This window comes from Lactuca serriola, chromosome 6, assembly GCF_051521515.1.
Source record: "Lactuca serriola cultivar US96UC23 chromosome 6, Lser_US96UC23_V15, whole genome shotgun sequence".
In the NCBI taxonomy this organism is placed as follows: domain Eukaryota; kingdom Viridiplantae; phylum Streptophyta; class Magnoliopsida; order Asterales; family Asteraceae; genus Lactuca; species Lactuca serriola.
The window spans coordinates 59158487-59166256 of NC_136413.1; positions in this window are offsets into that span (position 1 = coordinate 59158487).

Consider the following 7770-nt stretch of genomic DNA (forward strand, 5'->3'; position numbering starts at 1 on the left):
ACTATATTGAAAATCTGTGAAAATGACATGGGAAGCCTTTGGTGAAGATAGGACTGTCAAATCGGGTCGTCGTGTCGTGTTTTTGTCTGACACGATATGATACGATAATGTTTTTTGTAACACGCCATAACATGATGTCGTGTTTTTTTTACTAACACGAAAACGAATCAATTAAAAAACGACAACACGACACGACACGAAAAAGATAATATTACATAATTGTTATTTTATTTAATTCATATTTAATCATATATAACATGATAAAAACGACAAACACGAAAACGCGACAAACACATGCTCAATCGTGTCAATTTCATGTGAATTTGTAAACACGAACACGACACGACATCGTGTTTTTTATACTTGACACGAACACGACACGAAAACGAATTCGAATTTTGATTTCGTCCCGATTTCGTTTCGTGTCGTGTATTTTTGTCGTGTCGTGTCATAAATTGTCGTTTCGTGTCGTGTATTTTTGTCGTGTCGTGTCTTATATGCGAATTATCTTACTATAATTTACTATATTCTCTCTCTCTCTCTCTCTATATATATATATATATATATATATATATATATATATATATATATATATATATATATAGAGAGAGAGAGAGAGAGAGAGAGAGAAGATCAGGTGATGACTCATTTTAAAGTGAGAAATCGTGAGGACACCTTAAAAAAATTGAAAAAAAAATCTAAAAAATATACAAATCATAAAATCGAGTATAGATCTATGTCCGAGAGAAAAAAAATTGGATCATTAAAATTTAATAATGGATCATAATGATGCAATTTTTTTTCTCAAACATAGATGTATGCTCGATTTTATAATTTTTATTTTTTTCAATTTTTTTAAAGTATCCTCACTTTAAAATGAGTCATCACAGGAACCCTGGATATATATATACACGACAAATGACATTACATTACTGTTTTATTATTGTTTGATGGATGTTTTTTCTTATTGTAATATTATAATATCTATTAAAAAGTTATAAAAAAACATTTATTGTAAGAAAAAGTCACGATCTAATAGTTATTATCAAAACAAAATATTGATAGGAAAGTTACAAAAATAAAAAGTTATATTCATACATTGGATAATAATAGAATAAAATAAGATTACAATAAAATAGTATCATCTATAAGATAGAATAATACATAAAAGATCATACATAGATAAGTATAAATGTGATACATAGAGAATACAATAAAATTATAAAAAAAAATAATAATAATAATAAGACTTTATGTCTCACAAATAAAAGTAAGATTAGAGTAGGATAATATATTAGAGTAACATTATACACTTATTTAGACAAAGAGAATACAATAAATTATAATCAATACAAGAATACAATAAAATAATATTCTCTTTTTTAGAGTACTGTGAGACAACCCTCCATCGAATTGAAAAAATACAACAAAATTATAACGAGATAATCTAATATTATACAAACAAAATATATTAAGTTTAAAAAAATATATTTTTTGTCTGACAAAAAGAACACAATAACATTATATTATGATAATACTCTATATTTTTGTTAAAATAAATCATATCTTTATCATTTGATTATTTAAAATATCACCGGTTAAAATTTTCAAATATATAAAATATTGGCAGTTTCTAGTTTTTCTTTTGTGTAAATAATTACGGGTTTTTTGTTATCTCATAGTAAAAAACTCAAGTTTAAGACTTTATGGTTAATAAGCCAAAAATAGTTTAAGACTTTATGTTTAATAAGCCAAAAATAAAAAGATTTTTCTTAAAATAATATTATGATATTTAACCCTAATAAACTTCCTATGGGGCATGGGCTATGAGAAGAAGTTGAAGAGTGTCCTTGACCAAATAATGGGGGCTTTAAGATTCTCTCAGGGAGGTAGTTGGACAGTGTCCTTGACCAAAAGAGTCAAGTGTAAATGTAAATTATAGGAAAAGTTTGTTTCTACCCCCCATGTCACGTCCTACCCATAAATTAGTTAAGCCCTCATTCAATTGGTTGATTGGTAAAACAATTTTCAAAATTAATCAGTAATTATACAGACTTTTAGCATGTTGTAACGTATCACAATTCTTCGAGTGATACTGTAAACAGATCAATATTCAGTAAAAATATAAACCTGATAAAGGCACGGTTTAAGGAACTGAAATAATAATAATAATAATAATAATAATAATAATAATAATAATAATAATAAATGACTCTTTGGAAATCAAAGATGGACGGGAGTTTTGTCCTCCAAAGAATTAGTATCCACTATCCACCAAAACCAATAAAAGGTTCACTTTGATCCTCCATAAGGGCAAATTGTACCTAGCATTGGTTTATATCTGTATTCGTGATTCATGAACTAATGAAAGTTGTATATTATCATGGCCTTTTTGTAAGACAAAAATAAAAGGAAGGGATTGGCATTGAAAATTTGTAGATTGTTATTGTCTAGAGGATTAAATTAAATAAATCAAAATAAGTTTAAGTTGCCATATTATTTATAGATTTAAGTATTTTTCTCCTAAAAAGACATATACCGTATTTAGTAGGCCTATCTAAAAAATTAATTAGGTAAATACCTTATACTTTAGGGTATTTCAGTTTAAACATAAACTTTTTTATTTCAAAAAAAAAATCATCACAATTTTTTGAGCTATTTAATACTTTTACCGGTAATATATATATATATATATATATATATATATATATATATATATATATATATATATATATATATATATATATATATACTAGGTGTGAGCCTCATGTATTACATGAGTGTATTTAAAATAATTAAATATGTATAAACATTTAAAAAATTTGAATTTATGATAAAAAATGAGAAAAATATTGAATTACTAAAATTAAAGTGTTTTTTTTTTCTCTTTTAAATTTAAACAAATCATTTAGATAAAAAAATCAAAGAAAATTAATCACATTTTATTTTAAAATTCTGAAATTATAAGGAAAGTCTATTAATGAAATTGATATGCATTTATTATTAAATTTAAATACCATATGGAATTTAATAAAATAGAAAAACCACAAAATTACATATGGAATAAAAATTATTTCAAAATAACCATAAAATGACATGTGGCAAAATGAATGAGAGTGTGACAAGTGGCAAAAAAAACTTTCATTTATTAGAGAACTAGGTGTGAGACCTGTGTATTACACGTGTTGATTAAAAAAGTTAAGTATAAGGTGTAGACATTAAGTATTTTGTAAAGTAAAATTTTGAAATAAATATAAATGAAATGATGAATAAGTAATTAAATCTATACTAATAAAAATTATTATCATGTTTTAAATAATCATGTTGAATATGAATGTGTAAAGAATTAAATATTTTTTGAAGTAAACTTTTGAAATAAAAACAATAAATAGAATACACCATAAGGACCATTTATGTAATTTGTCTTAATTAATCTATACTAATAAAACTAATTAATATAAATTCATAAATGGAATTCATTAATATATTAATAGAAATAAGAATTCAAAAATGGAAGGTTTACTATATACATTAATTCCCGTTAATTATTATGATGTGGCATTTAGTAGGTGGAAGATGAATAAAAATGAAAAAAAATACAAAAATGACAAGTGGAAAAAAAATAATTTTAAAATTCTAAAAAAATGACATGTGTCAAATTCAATAAGAAGTTGACATTTAGCAAAATTATCTTTATTTATTAGGGTAGATAAGAATATATATATATATATATATATATATATATATATATATATATATATATATATATATATATATATATATAGGGCTAGGTTAAAGTGTTTTTTACATTTATTGTGTGCTAGAATGCACCAATATGAATTTAGTAAAATTATATTATTATTTAATTAAATAATGATAGATATTAAATGGTTTCCATAATTGTATGTATATTAAATGATATCCATAATTATAATTTTCTCTTTATGAAAATTAATTAAATTCGTCATTAATGTCAGCAATAACATTCTTTCAGAATGAATTCGTATCTAGGTTTTTATGTCAGCAATAACATTATTTCAGGACTCACTCACTTAAAATACAATAAAGTTATATGGAATATGAAGAATGAGGGTGTATTCTAGTAGAATATACTCTCGTTCTCCTAGAATACACTCTTATTATTTTATATATGAATTCATTCCGAAAGAATATTATTATTGACATTAATGACGAATTAAATTAAGTTCCATAAAAAGGATTTATAAATATGGATATCATTTAATATACATTTAATGTTTACTCAAATCTTATTGGTGCATTCTAGCACACAATAGATGTGAGAAACATTTGAACTTACCTACCAACCTATATATATATATATATATATATATATATATATATATATATATATATATATATATATAACAATAACGTTGTTGTTAAATTTGATATAATAATTTGTATACTAAATTGATATAATACATTCATTATTTTGAATTATATGATGATATATACATCTGTTATAACTATATAATCTCAACCGTTTGAATGACTTCTACCTACGAGTTACTCATGAATAAAATTAAATACAATATATGGTTTAATGTTATTTATAGTTGTTGTTATTGTTAATTAATTTTTAAAATTTATTTGTTTAACGTTTTAATTTCTATCATTATAATTATTTGAAACATCAAACATTATTTTTTTTATTTTAAAGGTAGCAATATAATCATTTATATAGTGTTATATTTAACTATTGTTACTGTAAGTTATTTTAAGCTACTTATTTGAAAACTTTTAACGATTATACAAATATCTTTAGGAAATAGTTTAATTAGTTAAATTGAGATTATAATTCAGTTGTTGCATTTAGCATTACAATTTATCACTTTTAACTATTCACGAAATATTCATTGGGTTTTTTAAGTGAAACTGAAATTTATATTTATGTTGACACTGTAATGTTATATTTAAATAAACAATTTAAGTATTATATCCAAAATGTTCAGAGTTGTAGCTTTAACTTGATAATAGTATACATACAATAACATCCTAATCTAATAAATAAAGTATAATCTATTAAAAAATAAAGACATAACTTTATAAGTAGAAGTAAGATGTTATTTTAATATTGAACTTTAGTTTATTTATTTTTTACACTTTAGGTTTGATATTTATTTAACCTTATTAACCAATTTATAATCATTATTAGAAAGACACTATAATTTATCACTTTTAATTGTTTACAAAATATCATTTCGGTTATTTAAGTTAAACTAAAATTTATATTTAAGTTGATCTTGTAATGTTATATTTAAATTTATAATTTAAGTATTTTATACAAATTATTCAAAAGTTGTAGCTTTAAAATGATAATGGTTTACACTCAACAATATTTTAAAACTAATAAATTAAGTGTAATATGTTAAAAGTTAAAAATATAACTTTATAAGTTGAAGTAAATATATTCTTTTAATATTGAAATTTAGTTTGTATATGATTACAATTTATCTTTGATATTTATTTAATCTTATTATCCAACTTATAACCATTGTTAGGAAGAAATTGAAAAGTCATGGGAGTTTCAAATGAATGTGGTGAAAGGAAAAATACATGGGAGTTTCAAATGAATGTGGTGAAAGGAAAAATGCTAGCTTTATAAGATACTAGGCGAATGTCCGTGCGTTGCACAAAAACACCTATATAGTTGAAATCTTTACAAATATATGTTTTTTTAATATAACAATAACGTTGTTGTTAAATTTGATATAATAATTCATATACTAATGTAATATAACATATTGATTATTCTGAATTATATGATAATATATATACATCTATTATAACAACATAATCTCAATCGTTTAAATGACTTCTATCCGCAAGTTACTCATGAATTAACAATAACGTTGTTGTTAAATTTGATATATTAATTCGTATACTAAATTAATATAATATATTGATTATTCTATATTATATGATAATATATACATCTATGATATCTGCATAATCTCAATCGTTCGAATAACTTCTACTCGCGGGTTACTCATGAATAATATTAAATATAATATAAGATTTAATGTTATTTATAGTTGTTGTTATTGTTAATTAATTTTTTAAAATTTATTTGCTTATTGTTTTAATTTCTATCATTATAATTATTTAAAACATCAAACATTATTTTTTTAAAGATAACAATATAATCATTTATATAAAGTTATTTTTAATTATTGTTATTGTAAGTTATTTTAAACTACTTATTTGAAAACTTTTAATGATTATAAAAGTATATTCATGAAATATTTTAGTTAAATTGATATTACATTTTAGTTTTTCATTTAGAACTAAAATTTATCATTTTTAAGTATCCACAAAATATTCTTTGGGTTTTTTAAGTGGAATTGAATATTATATTGAAGTTGACACTATAATGCTATATTGAAATTAACAATTTAAGTATTTTGTCCAAACTTTTCAAAATTTGTAGTTTTAAACTGTTAATGGTTTACATACAAAAACATATTAAATATAATAAATTAAGTATAATATATTAATAGTTAAAGACACAACTTTATAAGTATAAGTAAAAGATAATATTTTAACATTGAAATTTAGTTTATTTATGATTACACTTTAGGTTTGATATTTATTTAACCTTATTAACCAACTTATAATCATTATTAGAAAGACACTACAATTTATCACTTTTAACTATTTACAAAATATTCTTTGTGTTGTTTAAGTTAAACTAAAATGTATATTTTGGTTGACCCTTTAATGTTATATTTAAATTAATAATTTAAGTATTTTATACAAATTGTTCAAAAGTTGTAGTTTTAAAATGATAATGGTTTACGTCTAACAATATGTTAAAACAAATAAATTAACTATAATATGTTAAAAGTTAAAAAACATAACTTTATAAGTAGAAGTAAAGATATTTTTTAATATTGAAATTTAGTTTATATATGAGTACACTTTAGGTTTGATATTTATTTAACCTTATTAAAAAACTTATAATCATTATTAGAAAGTATTTGAAAAGTTATGGAAGTTTCAAATGAATGTGGTGAAAGAACAAATGCATAGGAGTTTCAAATGAATATGGTGAAAGAAAAAAATGCTTCATTTATAAGTATATTAGACAAATTCATGCGCGTTGCACGGCACAGGTTAAAAATATATTGTTAGAATATAGTTTTCAGACACCTTTTTGTTAATTTGATTCATCAGTTTAGGTTATTTTATTATTATTATATTTAATGTTTTCCTTTTAACTATGTTAAAAAATAAATATATTGATCTTTTTAAACATTATTTGATATTTTACTTTAGGTTTTAAATTTTACACTAAATTTTTAAGCTTATTTGATATATTAATGTATGTTATTTATTTAACTATATATTGAAGTTAACAAATTAAATATATCATATTGATAAGTCACAAATTCTTCCATTTATGATAATGTTTAAACCTAAAAGCATATTTAAGTTAATAAATTAAGTATATTGTATGAAAATATGAAAAGTTAGGAGTTTCAAATGAATGTGGTGAAAGAAAAAATGTTTCCTTTATAATATAGTATATGATTATAGTTTTAATTTTTAAGTCATTGTGATATATACAAATATTTGATAATTTTATAAACCGTTTAAAGTTGTGTAAATTATATGATAATCTATATATAACGGGTAACAAAATGTATGAACAAAAATATAAACTACAACTTTTAGTAACATAAAAATACAAAAACATCTATTATAACATTTGTATTAAAAAAGATATATATACAACGAATATAAAAA